We start from the raw sequence: 15,586 nt of genomic DNA, 5'->3' as shown, positions 1-15,586 counted from the left end.
GCTTGTCCCTGAAGAATGTGTGATTCTCTTTCAGCAGCCATCCATCACCTCTTTCTCTAGGAATAGGGCCTTGTGAGATGTTCCCCAACTACACTGTCATGTTAACTGATGTTGTTATTATTTGTGCAGATCCTGTTTAGGTAACCATATTCTTGAGATTACAGAAATGCAGCTTCCCTTTCATACCTAGAGGACACTCTCAGTACACATTCTGATCCTCTGCCTCTTATAGTCTTTCTTCCCCCTCTTCCATGATATTCTGGTTCACAGGTACTTTTGCGCACAAGTATTTTTCTTCTCAGAATTGTTTCATTTATATTGGAACTTCTTAATGTGCTTGCTTGCTTACTTACTTTGGTGGTGAAGAGGAGGATGAAGAGGATGAAACCCATATCCTCTCATCCCAAGAACTCTGTTATCATATTTGACATATTTAGCAATGAAATTTTCCATAAGAAGAAATATACAATGATTCTCACCCAGTATCTAAGAAGAAAGAATGAAAATGAGAATAAAAAGAAGTGAAATGATAAAATGATGAAGTCTTAACTGCTCCTTTAAATATATTTAAGAGGAGCTGAGAAGATGGTTTAATTGGTAAATTGCCTGTGGCACAAGCTTGAGTGCCCACATAAAATGGCACGTGCAACAGTGTGCATCTGTAACCCCAATGCTGGGGGAGGCAGAAATAGATGAATCCCTGGATCTCAATGGACAGCCTGTCTAGCTACATAGATGAGCTCCAGGATAACTAGAAGATAATATCTCAAAAATAAGATGAAAAGAAATTGAGGACGGTACCTAACATCTACTTCTTGTTGCATACATGTACACATGCACACCTGTGGTCTCATGTGTACACCCCCCCCCAAACATACACCTATCAAACAGTACACACACAAATAAATGAATACATTTAAGATAAAGGTTTTAGAGTATTTGAATTTATATTCTATATTACTTATCAATATAGAAAATGTTTCACAAGTTTACTGCTCTAGAAAAGACAGGGCTGAGTGAGATGTTTGAGAAATAAATGAGGTACTTCTCCCTAGATATAAAGTTTCAAGGCCATGGTAAAGACTGATAGTTTTTGAAATTGATGCATGAGCTATAAAGATAGGCAAGCAATACTGAGGATCCTGTCCAACTGCTTTACTATAAAAGGACCAAGCAGGCCCATCCCCAGTCTGCAGTCAAAACAAAGCTTTAATGGAGGGATTACTATTTTGCTACTAGAATGGTGCCAACAATGTAATTTCTGGCTTTTATTTTGCACAATAGAAGAGCTTTGGGATCAACATTGACAATTTGAGACCATTTCCATTCACACCCTCTTGCTGGCTACAACAAGGGCTGGTTATTCAAACCGTGGCAGTTTTTGCCTACTTGCTATAAGTACAGATGTTTCTGACTCTGACCCAAAACCACATCACAGTAACACTGCTTAGAATCTGCAAGCAGGAAATTGTAACAGACATATGTGAGTGTTTTAGTTTTAGGGTTTTTTTTTTTCTTTTTACGTGTGTGTGTTGTATGTGAATACACATGTGTGTGTGTACAGGTGCACACACACTTATGAATACGTGAGTATGGAGGCCAGAGGCAGGCAAGATATGTCCATTACCATTCTACATCTCATACATTGAGACAGGGTTTCTTGCTGAGCCCAAAGCTTGTAGATTTGTCTAGTCTAACAGGCAAGATTACTCCAGAGATCACTTGTCACTGCCACTAGAATGCTAATATTAGAGAGTAGCTGCTATGCCTGCTTGGCATTTATGTCAGCCCTAGGAAAACAAACGGAAGTCCTCATGCTTAGGTGACGAGAGCTGATCCATCTCCCTAGCCCCAATTGGGACCATTCGTTATAAAGCACTAAGCTAGCATAGTGAACTAAAATAAACCTATCTTGGAAAGATCAGGGGATTTAATAAACAATAAGGACATTAAGTAAGTTACATTATCAACTATGATGGTGGAAATGCACACAAAATAGCTACAACCAGAATGAGGAAACTATCCTCAAAATCAGAATTACCAAGTAGTAAATGTGAAAGAAATTAAGAATTGACACGTGGATGGCAAGGATTGGATTTCTATGCGCTGGTGTATCATTAATAAGCACATTAATTGTTTTTTAGAAAATTTTACTGTCTCATAAATACTATCATTTGAATCCCACCTCCCACCAAAGCTCATGTGTCAAAAGCCTGACGATGGTATTGATAGGAGACGGGATTTTTTTTTCATTTTTTAAAAATTCATTATTAATTACACTTTATTCACTTTGTATCCTCCATATGGTTCCCTCCCTCCTCCTGCCCCAATCCCTGCCTTCCTCTCCCTTCTGCACACATGCTCCCCCCAAGTCCACTGATAGGGAAGGTCTTCTTTTCCTTCCTTCTGATCCTAGTCAATTAGGTCTCATCAGGAGTCTTCTTCTGTGGCCTGGTAAGGCTGCTTCCCCCTCAGGGGTCGGTGTTTAAAGAGCAAGCCAATCAGTTCATGTCAGAGACAGTTCCTGTTCCTATTACTATGGAACCCACTTGGATACTGAACTGCCATGTGGCTACATCTGTGCAGGGGTCCTAGGTTATCTCCATGCATGGTCCTTGGTTGGAGTATCAGTCTCAGGAAAGACCCCTGTGCTCAGATTTTTTGGTTCTGTTCCTCTCCTTGTGGAGTTCCTTTCCTCTCCAGATCTTACTGTTTCCCACTTCTTTCATAAGATTCCCTGCACTCTGCCCAAAGGTTGGCCATAAGTCTTAGCATCTACTTTGATAGTCTGCAGGGCAGAACCTTTCAGAGGTCCTCTGTGACAGGCTCCTATCTTGTTCCCTCTTTTCTCCTTCTTCTGATGTCTTGATGGGACTTTTAAGAGGCAGGTCACTTGACTCTATCAGCTCAGCCTTTTGCTCTTCTTGTTTTCTAGCTCATGAGATGAGTTAGATTTGTTCAACCATACATTTCCTTCAGAATGTGATATGTCACCTAGGACAACTAAATCTTCCTAAATGGGAGATAAGAAAGGTTTCTTGTCTAACATCCTAATTGAAGCAGAAACTTCTAGACTCTCAGACTTCTCTTGTCTTATGGTTTCTATTTCTATGATAAACCACTATGACCAAAAGAAACTTAGGTATCAAAGGGTTTATTTCAGTTGATACTTCCACAGAAAAGCCAGGAAAGTCAGAACAGGAACTTGAAGCAGGTACCTGGAGGCACAAGCATAGGCAGAAGAGGCCATGGAGAGCTCCTACTTACTGGCTTGCTGTTCAGGGCTTGCTCAGCCTGCTTTCTTATTGCACCTAAGACCACCATCCCAAGAATGACACTACCTGACCCTTGTCACATCAATCATCATTTTTAAAAAAATACACCACAAGAATGCCCATAAGCCAATCTTATAGAAGTGTTTCTTCAATTGAGGTTCCCTCTTTTCCAGAAACTCTAGATTGTGTAAAGTGGACATGAAAGTAACCACATACTTGTTATAATGAACACCTGGAAAAGCATAGCCCATTTTCTTGAGAGATGTGCCTTGCTACTAGACTGCATGTTCTTCTATAAAATACTTTCATTCATGGATCTATGAATGTCAAAATCTGTCCCCTGAGCCCTAAACATGTTACTCTTTACAGAAATCTCAGATCTACAGAGATCACTGAAAGCTTCAGTACTTACTGAGAATATTTTTCAGGATGTAAAGCTGAAACCAACCCTTGACTTTAAAATAAATAAACATATGTACATAGGTTCTAGGTAATATCCATGCATGGTCTTTGGTTGGAGTATCAGCCTCAGAAAAGACCCCTGGGCCCAGATTTTCTGGTTCTGTTGTTCTCCTCGTGGAGCTCCTGTCCCCTCCAGGTGTTTCTATCTCTCACTTCTTTCATAAAATTCCCTGCACTCTGCCCAAAGTTTAGCTATGAGTCTCAGCATTTGATGGGAACAGGGACTGTCTCTGACATGAACTCAGTGGCCTGCTCTTTGAGCACTTACCCCTGACGGGGGAGGAGCCTTACCAGGCCATGGAGGAAGACAATGCAGCCAGTCAGTCCTGATGTGACCTGATAGACTAGGTCATATGGAAGGGGAGGAGGACTGTAAACAAGAAAAGGTGAATGAGTTAGAATCAGGTGGTATGTCTTCCACTCTTCTCCGTGTCCTATAATCTGAAAGAGTGGCTATCTATTCTTACAGTGCCATAAGTTGCAGCTTTATTATTTCCCCAATACACAGATGAATTGAACTGTTTTCAGTGCCAGTAGTACATTCCAAATGTTCAGTGTTAATGACTAGCTAAGCATGTTGTACAATTAGCACTTCAAAGCACCAGCCATTCCCCAGGTTCACTTTATTTTGATTACCATGCTTTTATGTAAATCAACTTCTGGCTTATTTTCATTATCAAGTAAGTTTCATGCATTCTTTCTACTATGTGTTTCCTTGGTGTCTTAGTTACTGCTCTATTGCTGTGAAGAGACACCATGACCAAGGCAGCTTATAAAAGAAATTATTTAATTAAGGGTTTGCTTACAGTTTCAGATGGTTAGTCCATGATCATCATGACAGAAATCATTGTGCAAGGCAGGTAGGCATGGTGTTGGAACATTAGCAGAGAGCTTATATATAATCCTCAGGAAGGAAGCAGATAAAGAACAAGACTGGGCCTGGTGTGTGCTTTTGGAACCTCAAAGGCCATCCCTACTGACACACTTCCTACAAGGCCATACCTCTTTTTATTATTTAAATTTATTTTTTATAACTTATTCACTTTACATCCTGATTGTAGCTCCGCTCCCTCATCTCCTCTTGGTCCCACCTTCCTTCCCTTTCCCTGTGTATCCTTGCCCTAGTCCTCAGAAAGTGAAGCCCTCCTTCCCTTCCATCTGACACCAGTTATCAAATCTCATCAGGACTGCCTGCATCCCCTTCCTCTGTAGCCTGGCAAGGCAAGACCATCGCCAGGGAAAGTGATCAAAGAGCAGGCAACCAAGTTCATGATAGAGGCAGCCCCTGCTCCCCTTACTCTGACACCCACATGGAGACTGAACTGTCTATTGGCTACATCTAAGAAGGGTTCTAAGTCCCCTCCATGTATGGTCCTTGGTTGGTGTATAAGTCGCTGCAGGACCCACTGAGCCAAGATTTGTTAGCTTTGTTGATCTTCTCAGTGGAGCTCCTGTCCCCTCCAGTTTTTTTTTCTTTTTCTTTTTAATTTTTTTATTAATTACACTTTATTCACTTTGTATTCGCCCCCTCCCGTGGTTCCCTCCTTCCTCCCATCCCAATCCCTCCTTTCCTCCACCCTCTGCAGGCATGCCCCTCCCCAAGTCCACTGATAGGGAAGGTCTTCTTTTCCTTCCTTCTGATCCTAGTCAATTAGGTCTCATCAGGAGGGGCTGCATTGTCTTCTTCTGTGGCCTGGTAAGGCTGCTTCCCCCTCAGGGGGAGGTAATTAAAGAGCAGGCCAAATCAGTTCATGTCAGAGACAGTCCCTGTTCCTATTACAATGGAACCCACTTGGATACTGAACTGCCATGGGCTACATCTGTGTAGGGGTCTTAGGTTATCTCCATGCATAGTCCTTGGTTGGAGTATCAGTCTCAGGAAAAACCCTGTGCTCAGATTTTTTGGTTCTGTTGCTTTCCTTGTGGAGACTCCTTGTGGAGTCCCTCCAGTTTTTCTATCCCCCAAATTTTCCCAACAACTCCCTGTGCTCGGCCCAAAGTTTGGCTATGAGTCAGATACCAGAAGAAGAAAAGATATCCCATGCTCATGGATCCATAGAATTAATATAGTAAAAATGGCCATCCTATCAAAAGCAATCTACAGATTCAATGCACTTCCCATCAAAATGCCAACACAATTCTTTAGAGACCTTGAAAGAACAATTCTCAAATTCATATGAAAAAACAAAAATCTCAGAATGGCTAAAACAGCCCTGTGCAATAAAAGTTCATCTCCATCCCTGATCTCAGGCTGTATAATAGAGAAACAGTAATAAAAAACTGCATAATACTGGCAGAGAAAGACTTGTGGATCAATGGAATTTGATTGAAGGCCCAAACATAAATCTACACACCTATGGACACCCGATTTTTTAAATCACAACCATACAATAGAAAAAAAGATAGCATCTTCAACAAATGGTGCTGGTCTAACTGGATGTCTACATGTAGAAATATGCAAATAGATCCATATTTATCACCCTGTACTAAAGTCCAAGTGTATCTATCTAAGGCATCAGTATAAAACTAGACACACTAAATCTCTTAGAAAAATAAAAGGTAGAAAAGACCCTTGAGCTCTTGACACTGGAGGCAACTTCCTGAAACTAAGGTCAAGCCTCTTACCTCTTCCTAAATAGTCCACCAACTGTGAGCCAAATATTTAAATTCATGAGCCTATGAGGGTCATTCTCACTCAAACGACCACATTGGGTAAATATATGCTTTAAAAACAATATATTCAAGGCTTACTTGTTTGCAAGTCTAGCACATAGCAGACATTCACAATGAAATGACTACTTCTGAATTGTTTAATATTAACTTTTCCACTGACTATAAAGGAAGACAAGTTGATTCTTATAACTTTTTCTGCAATAGTTTAATACTTAAAATGATGAGATAATAGGAAAATGCTTTGGTTCTCTAGCCAAGAATGCCAGAAGACAAATGACAACATATGCTGGAGAGGATTTGGAGAAAGAGGAACCCTCCTCCATTGCTGGTAGGAATGTAAATTTGTACAACCACTTTGGAAATCAATCAGATGCTTTCTCAGACAGTTAGGAATATTGTTACCTCAAGATCCAGCTATACCACTCTTAAGCATATATCCAAAACACGCTGAAGTATACAACAAGGACAGTTACTCATTCATGTTCGTGGGAGCTTTATTTGTAGTAGCCAGAAGCTGAAAACAACCCAGATGCCCCTCAACTGAGGAATGGATACAGAAATTGTGTTACATTTACACAATGGAATACTACTCAGCAATTAAAAACAAGGAAATCATGAAATTTGCAGGCAAATGGTGGGAACTAGAACTGAGTGAGGTATCCCAGAAACAGACACACATGGTATATACTCACTTATAAGTGGATATTAGACATATAATATAGCATAATCATACTAAAATCTGCACTCCAAACGAAGCTAAGCAAGAAGGAGGACCCTGGGTAAGATGTTCAGTCTTCATTCAAAAAGGCAAAAGGTATAGACCTCAGAAGATGGAGAAAAGGGGGAAGAGGACAGGAGCCTACCACAGAGGGCCTCTGAAAGAGTCTACCCAGCAGGGTATTAAAGTAGATGCTGAGACTCATAGGCAAACTTTGGGCAGAGTGCAGGGAATCTTATGAAAGAAGGGAGAGATAGTAAGACCTGGAGGGGACAGGAGCTCCACAAGGAGAACAACAGATCAAAAAATTCTGGGCCCTGGGGTCTTTTGTGAGACTGATACTCCAGCCAAGGACCATGCGTGGAGTTAACCTAGAACCTCTGCAGATATGTAGCCCATGGCAGCTCAGTCTCCAAGTGGGTTTCCTAGTAATGGGAATAGGGACTGTCTCTGATATTAACTCAGTGGTTGGCTCTTAGATCACTTACCCCTGAGGGAAAAGCAGCCTTACCAGGCTGCAAAGGGAGACAATGCAGCCAGTCTTGATGACACCTGATAGGCTAGGGTCAGATAGAAGGGGAGGAGGACTTCCCTTATCAGTGGACTGGGGGAAGGACATGGGAGGAGAAAATAGAGGGAAGGCAAGATTAGGAGGGGATGAGGGAAGCAGCTACAGCTGGGATACAAAGTAAATAAATGGCAATAAAGAAAAAATTAAAATATTTTTTAAATACCAAAAGGGAGCTCTGGTTTCTTATCACCTTCTCAGTGAGCACCCTTACCTGAAGGCTGTATATAAGAACGGAGTCTAGCAATCAAGTTTAGACATTGGTCCTCCTGATGAACAGCTTTAGAACTAGATATTTAGATCCAATTTCAGGCCTGTCTCCTAAATGATTGTAGGGTTACTTCTTTGGAGGGGGAAATGTCACAGCAAAGAATGGAGTTAATGTACAGGTGGAAACATGCTACTGTTTCCTCCCTTTAGAGTTTATCCAGGTGGGTAGGTCCATGACCTGGCTAAGGGACCAGTCTTAGAAAAGCATGCTGACCTTAAGTGGTGTTAACGAGATGGGTGGAATAATTATCCACTAATGAGATACTGTACTTTTTCTTCCAAATTTTCCCATTCCAAAGGAAACAGCAATGAGGTTCAGCTGGCCTCTTTCCGAGTCCTAAATCAGAAATTATAACAATTATAACATTTTCTTTTTCTTTTATTCCTTTATTCTTTTTCTTTTATTCTCTCTATTTCTGATGGCAGTTGGAAGCTAAATATGCCTTTGGGCTTCCTTACACTTCTCCTTAAGGCGTCCCCTCCCTGCTATGTGGCTGATGTTTGAGACATTTTTCCCTCAATTAAAAAAAATTGTATTCACTTTACATCCTTGTTATAGTCCCTCCCTGCTCCCTTCCCAGTCTCATCTCTCCCTTCTCCCTTTCTCCCACCTCTTCCCCTTTTCCTCGGAGAAGAGAAGCTCCCTTTCCCATCCAGCCCAGCTCATTAAGATGTGTCAGGACTGAGCATGTCCTCTTCCCCTGTGGTTTGGCAAAGCAGACCTGCCAGGGGAAAGTGATCAAAAAGTGCCCATTGCAGTCCCCACTTCCCATACTAGAAGACTCACATGAGGCCTAAGCTGCCCATCTGCTACATCTTTGTAGGGGGCCTAGGTCCAGTTCATGCATGGTCCTTGGTTGATGTTTCAGCCTCAGCAAGCCCCTCTGGTCCCTGGTTAGTTGGCTCTGTTGGTCCTCTTGTAGAGTTCCTGTCAACTCCAGATCCTTTTCTCATTCTTCCCACTTTTCCACAAAACTCCTTATGCATTGCCTAATGTTTGGCTGTAAGTCTCAACATCTGTTTTGAGCAGCTGCTGGGTAGAGCCCCTCAGAGGACAACTCTGTCAGGCTCCTGTCTACAAGTTTAGCAGAGTATCTATCATTCATAGTGTCAGGGGTTGGCACTCTTCCACAGGGTGGGTCTTTGATGGGGCCAGGCTCAGTGGTTGGCCATTCGCTCAGTCTCTGCACTATCTGCTTTATCTTTATCCCTGAACATCTTGTAGGCAGGGTAAATTTGGAATTGAAGATTTTTGTGGGTCCCTGCTAGGAGACTAGTCTAGTTAGTGGATGTCCTCTTCAGTCTCTATGGCCTCTGCTAATAGGAGTCTCTGCTTGAATTTTCCTCATATTCTCCCAGGAACCTACCCTGACTTAGGTCTCCAACTTGTCAGAGAGATACCCTACCCTCAGTTTCTCTTTTCTCTACGGGCCTCTGTTCTCTTGTCCTCACTCTCCCCAGGTTTGCTATCCACCCTCTTAACTCTCTGTGCTCCCTCTCTTACCTTGTTTCTTCTATTCAGCCACTACCCCTGTCTATTCTATCTACCCTTCTGGGTGAGATTTATGCATCCTCCCTTGGATTCTTTATGTTATCTCTCTTCTTTGGGTGTGTGCCTTGTAGTGCGCTTAAACCATACTAAATGGCTAAAACCCACTTATAAGGGAGAACATACCATGTGTGTTTTTCGGGTCTTGGTTACCTCACTCAGGATGATCTTTTCTAGTTCTGCCCATTTGCCTGAAAATTTCGTGATTTCTTTGTTTTTAATAGCTGAGCAGTATTCTATTGTGAAAATGTACCACATTTTTTTCCATTCTTTGGTTAGGGGACATCTAAGTTGCTTCCAATTTTTAGCTATTACAAATAATGCTACCATGAACATAGTTGATCAAATGTTTTTGTTGTATGGTGAAGTATCTTTTGGGTATATGCCCAAGAGTGGCCTGGCTGTGTCTTGAGGCAGAGCTATTCCCAATTTTCTGAAAAACTTCCAGATTGATTTTCAAAGTAGTTATACAAGTTCACACTCTCACCAGTAATGGAGGAGTGATCCCCTTTTTTCCACATTTTCATCAGCAAGAAGCCTTTCTTTTAAAGTGTTGTTGCTTGAAAATTTGATCTTACCAATTCTGACTGGTGTGAGATGGAATCTCAGAGTCTTTTTTTATTTGCATTTTCCTGATGACTAAGAAAGTTGAACACTCATTTAAGTGCTTCTCGACCATTCTAGAGTCCTCTGTTGAAAACTCTGTTTAGTTCTACTCCCCATTTTTTAATTGGGTTATTTTGTTTATTGGTGTTTGAGTTCTTAAGTTCATTATATATTTTGTATTTAGCCCTTTTGGGAGTATAGGGTTGGTAAAGATCTTTTTCCAATCTGTAGACTGCTGTTTCATTCTATTGATAGTATTCTTTGCCTTACCAAAGTTTTTCAGTTTCATGAAGTTCCATTTATTAATTGTTGATCTTAGAGACTAAGCTATTGGTGTTCTGTTCAGGAAGTTGTCTCCTGTGCCAATGAATTCAAGACACTTCCCCACTTTTTCTTCTAACAGGTTTATTGTGTCTGGTTTTCTATTGAGGCTTTTGATTCACTTTGCTTCTCCCATTATTCTCTGAGTAATGTTTGAGATTTACAGCTTGCCTACCCTGTGGTGTTTTTCTTTTAAAGTCCAATAAGATTGTCCTAAGGTTAAAATTTAAAAAGAAAATTATGTGAGTAGTGACATTAGTTACTTTTCTCATTGCTGTGACAAAGTATCTGACAAAAATAACTTAAGAAAGATTTTATTTTAGATCACAATCTGAGCAGATACAGTCCTTCATGATGGGGAAGCATGGTAGCAGAAACAAGTAGCTAGCTAGTCAAACTGTACAGTCAAAAAAATGGAGTAGACAAGGGATAGAGTCAGGCTAAAAATCCTCAGGCAGTGGCAGAAGCAAGGAGGGAGGTCAGCTAGGGACAGCCCACATATGTACAGAAAATCAGGGACCACATTCCTCAGGCCTGCAGCCAAGATGCCTAGTTCCCCAAGGAATCCAAGAATCACGTGTCACCAAAGCAGCCACTGGGCCTCCTGGGAAATGGATCCCTTTGTCAAAACAGCTGTTGCTGTTGTTGCTGATGACATTTCATTGGGTCCTGGCTTCAAACTCTCCACAGGGCCTGGGCAGTGGCACAGTGACACATTTCCTCCAGTGAGGCTCCAACTCTCAAATGTTCAATACATAGCCTACCCACACACTTAATTTTGTAACCCCAGAATGGGGAGAGGTGAAACAATAGGAATGGGAGGATGTCCCAGGGATTACACACCTGCCAGCATAGCCAAATCCATGTGATCCTGTCTCAAAAAAGGTGGAGAACACTAGAGGAACATATCTGAAAGAAATTTCTGGCCTTCTGTGCACACACACACATGCACGTACATATTCTTCTGCATATGAATGTGCACCACACATGCAGAGTGGATTGTTGACATCATATCTTTAAGTCCCTAAGTATTCCATAGTCTATTGACTAATAATACCACAGTAATAAAGTTGAAGAAAATTCATGCTGACATACTGTCTGATATACACTTCATAGTCAGCTTTCACCAGCTTCCCTAATAACATTTCCCAGAACTCTATACAGAATATCTGGCTCAAGATGCTTTGGTTTATGTGACATTTAACTTTCATGTCTTTCCTTTACTGTCAATGACACTGTCAATGACATTTTCAGGAAATACAAGCCTGCTATTTAATTGATTATTTCTTTTTTTTTATAGATGGTCTTTTTTTATTTTTTTTATCAGTTACATTTTATTAACTCTGTATCCCAGCCGTGTCCCGATCCCTCATTCCCTCCCAGTCCCTCCCTCCCTCCCTCCCTCATCTCCACCGTGCCCCTTTCCAAGTCCACTGATAGGGGGGACCTCCTCCCCATTCATCTGATCCTGTTTTATCAGGTATCTTCAGGACTGGCTGCAAAGCCCTCCTCTGTGGCCTAACAGGACTGCTCCTCCCTTCGGGGGTGGGGAGACCAAAGAGCCAGTCATTGAGTTCCTGTTAGAAATAGTCCTTGTTCCCCTCACTTTGGGAAACCAATTGGTTACTGAGCTACCACAGGCTACATCTGAGTGGAGGTTCTAGGTTATATCCATACATGTCCTTGGTTGAATGTCAGTCTCAGAAAAGACCCTGTGCCCAGATATATTTGGTCCTTGTGGAGCTCCTATCCTTTCCCCATCAGACTAACTCCCCTTCTTTCTTATGATTCCCTGTACTCTGCCAAAGGTTTGGTCATGAGTCTTTGCTTTGAAAACACTGCTAGTTAGAGTCTTTCAGATGCGCTCAGTAGACTCCTGTCATACGTTCAATGCACATCCCATCTGTCTTTCTAAATGAGGGTTGATCATCTTACCCCATGTCCGCTCAATTGATTATCTTTTTTTAGGTGTATAGATTTCATTATGTTTCTCATATCTTATAGGTCTATATAAGTGAGTATATCCCATGTTTGTCTTTCTCCTTCTGGGATATTTCACTCAGAATGATCTTTTCTAGATCCCACCATTTGCCTGCAAATTTCATGATTTCCTCCTTTTTGATTGCTGAGTAGTATTCCATTGTATAAAAATACCACAATTTCTGTACCCATTCCCCCGTTGATGGACATCTGGGTTGTTTCCAGGTTCTGGCTATTACAAATAGATCTGCTATAAACATGGTTGAGCAAGTGTCCTTTTTGTGTACTTGAACAAACTTTGGGTATATACCTAGCAGTGGTATAGCTGGGTCTGGAGGAAGCACTATTCCTATTTGTCTTAGAAAGCGCCAGATAGCTTTCCAGAGTGGTTGTACCAGTTTACATTCCCACCAGCAGTGGAGGAGGGTTCCCCTTTCTCCACAACCTCTCCAGCATGTGTTATCGCTTGAGTTTTTCATCTTGGCCATTCTGATGGGTGTAAGGTGATATCTCAGGGTCGTTTTGATTTGCATTTCCCTGATGGCTAATGAGGATGAGCATTTCTTTAAGTGTTTTTCTGCCATTCGATATTCCTCTGTCGAGAATTCTCTGTTTAGCTCTGTTCCCCATTTTTTAATTGGATTACTTGGATTGCTGCTTTTCAGCTTCTTTAGTTCTTTGTATATACTGGATATTAGTTCTCTGTCAGATAAAGGGTTAGTGAAGATTCTTTCCCAATCTGTAGACAGTCGTTTTGTTTTGATGACGGTATCCTTTGCTTTATAGAAACTTTTCAGTTTCATGAGGTCCCATTTATTGATTGTTGCTCTTAGAGCCTGTGCTGTTGGTGTTCTGTTCAGGAAGTTGTCTCCTGTGCCAATGAGTTCTAGGCTGTTCCCCACTTTTTTTTTCCAATTGATTTAGGGTATCTGGTTTTATGTTGAGGTCCTTGATCCACTTTGACTTTAGTTTTGTGCAGGGTGATAAATATGGATCTATTTTCATTTTTCTGCATGTAGACATCTAGTTGGTCCAGCACCATTTGTTGAAGATGCTGTCTTTTTTCCATTGAATGGAATTGGCTTCTTTGTCGAATATCGAATATTCATAGGTGTGTGGATTTATTTCTGGGTCTTCTATGCGGTTCCATTGATCCTCCTTTCTGTTTCTATGCCAATACCATGCAGTTTTTATTACTGTTGCCCTGTAGTACAGCTTGAGATCAGGAATGGAGATACCTCCAGATGATCTGTTGTCATACAGGATCGTTTTGGAGATTCTGGGTTTTTTGTTTCTCCATATGAAGCTGAGAATCTTTTTTTCAAGGTCTGTAAAGAATTGAGTTGGTATTTTGATGGGAATTGCATTGAAAAATATGGAACGCTTCACGTATTTGCGTGTCATCCTTGTGCAGGGGCCATGCTAATCTTCTCTGTATCGTTCCAATTTTAGTATATGTGCTGCCGAAGCAAGCACTTAATTGATTATTTCGAAAAACAGAAACTTTAAAGATTTGTTTTCATTTTATGTGCATAATTGTTTTGCCTTTGTAACTATGTATGTGCACTATGTGTGTGCATTGCCAGAGGAGGACATAAGAGAGCGTTAAATACCCTGGAACTGAAGATACAGACAGCTGTGAGCCACCATAATCATGTGAGTGCTGGGAAACAAACCTAAGTCTTATATAAGAGCAGCAATAGCTCTTAACCATTGAGCCATCTCTTCCATTCCTAATAGAGAATCTTCCTATGAAGCCCAGTCTGTCCTGAACCTCACTACTCAGCTCTAGCTGCCCTTGAACCAATGATCCTCCTGCCTCAGCTTCCCAAGTGCTGGGATTAAGGTGAGTGTCATCACACCTAGCTCGTGCTGGTTGCTCTACAAGATGATCTCAGTTTGAACTGACATGATGTTTCCTCATTCTGTTCAGGGGTCAAATCACCACAAAAGTGAACTTCTTTATGCCTGTAAAATATTTCATTATGTTCACTGCTGGCACTGAAAAGAAATACTGACTTTCTTCTCCACTTACTGCAGAAAGCCTTCTTCATGCACGCATTGTCTGCAGAGACACCTATTGACTGCATAAATAAAAGAAGCACTTTTGTGTCAGAGCTTCTTCCAAAGATCGATGTCTCTATTACACTTCTCTTTAACATCATGGATCCTGTTGGGTCCTGACCATTTATTTCCAACTTCCTTGGACAGAACAGGAAGGAAGCAGCAGAACAACACAGATGGCTGCCAGCACACTGATGAGAGCAGCTGAGGACAGGGTTTTGAAAATACTCAGCTCACTCAACTTTCTATAGGAAACACTGGCTTTCTCCAACAGCCTGAAAGCAATTGAGCTCATGGGGTATTTTTAGAAATCTATTATTTTGGCTTATTTATGAAAGTAGATTGGCGGCCACACTGGGATATGCATTAAACAAGGCATTACCAGCCGCAAATTCAGAGCCAGCTGAAATGAAGACAAGAAACAAAGTCTTGCCTGCACACTGTCGTTTTGGAAAGATCTGCCAGAGAAGGTGAAAACTAGGGAGCTGTTTGGCCCTGCTTTCCCAGCCCTACATGGCTGGCCTGCAATGATCAGCCTCCAATTCAGTTGTTCCCATGAGTAACTCATACCCATTGCTTAACTACCTTCAGTTTAAGAATTTGTACACCTTCTAAGGAGAACTGTCTTTGTATTCTTCCATTCATGAGAATGAAGTTGGAGAGTACCTGAATTCCCTCCCTTTCTGTTGTCTTTGATCTTTCCCTACAAAGGCATTGAGAATAATTTGTCATGTTTAAAAAAAAAATCACAGGGGCATTCCACACTAAGAGAACAAGCAAAGCTCTCACAGGAGAGATCAATACATTGAAGTTTGCATGTATGTATGGGAGATGTGATGTATGTGTATTTTTTGTACTTTATGAGTACATGGGTGTGTTCACCCATGTGCACGAATACAAACACCAGAGACAGACATTGCATTTTCTCTTCTATCACTCTCTGTATCGCTAAACCAGAAGATAACTAGCCAACAAACTCTTGTAGTCTACATGTCCTCACAACTCCCCACACAATGAAGAAGTTAGAGACATGTGCAGAGATACCTTTCTTTTCATGTGGATGCTGGAGACTTGAATTCAGTTCCTCATGTTCTCAGTAT

At 41.3% G+C, this 15,586-nt stretch overlaps 1 non-coding gene across 1 annotated transcript; it reads right to left on the bottom strand.

The window, feature by feature from the left end:
* Positions 1–13,791: 13,791 nt before the first annotated feature.
* On the bottom strand, positions 13,792–13,898 carry LOC132650287 (U6 spliceosomal RNA). The gene has a single exon (XR_009588654.1). It is a non-coding gene; the product is annotated as a U6 spliceosomal RNA (small nuclear RNA).
* Positions 13,899–15,586: the final 1,688 nt, after the last annotated feature.

This window comes from Meriones unguiculatus, chromosome X (genome assembly GCF_030254825.1).
Source record: "Meriones unguiculatus strain TT.TT164.6M chromosome X, Bangor_MerUng_6.1, whole genome shotgun sequence".
NCBI classification, from domain to species: domain Eukaryota; kingdom Metazoa; phylum Chordata; class Mammalia; order Rodentia; family Muridae; genus Meriones; species Meriones unguiculatus.
This window is presented reverse-complemented; position numbering and strand designations above follow the sequence as displayed.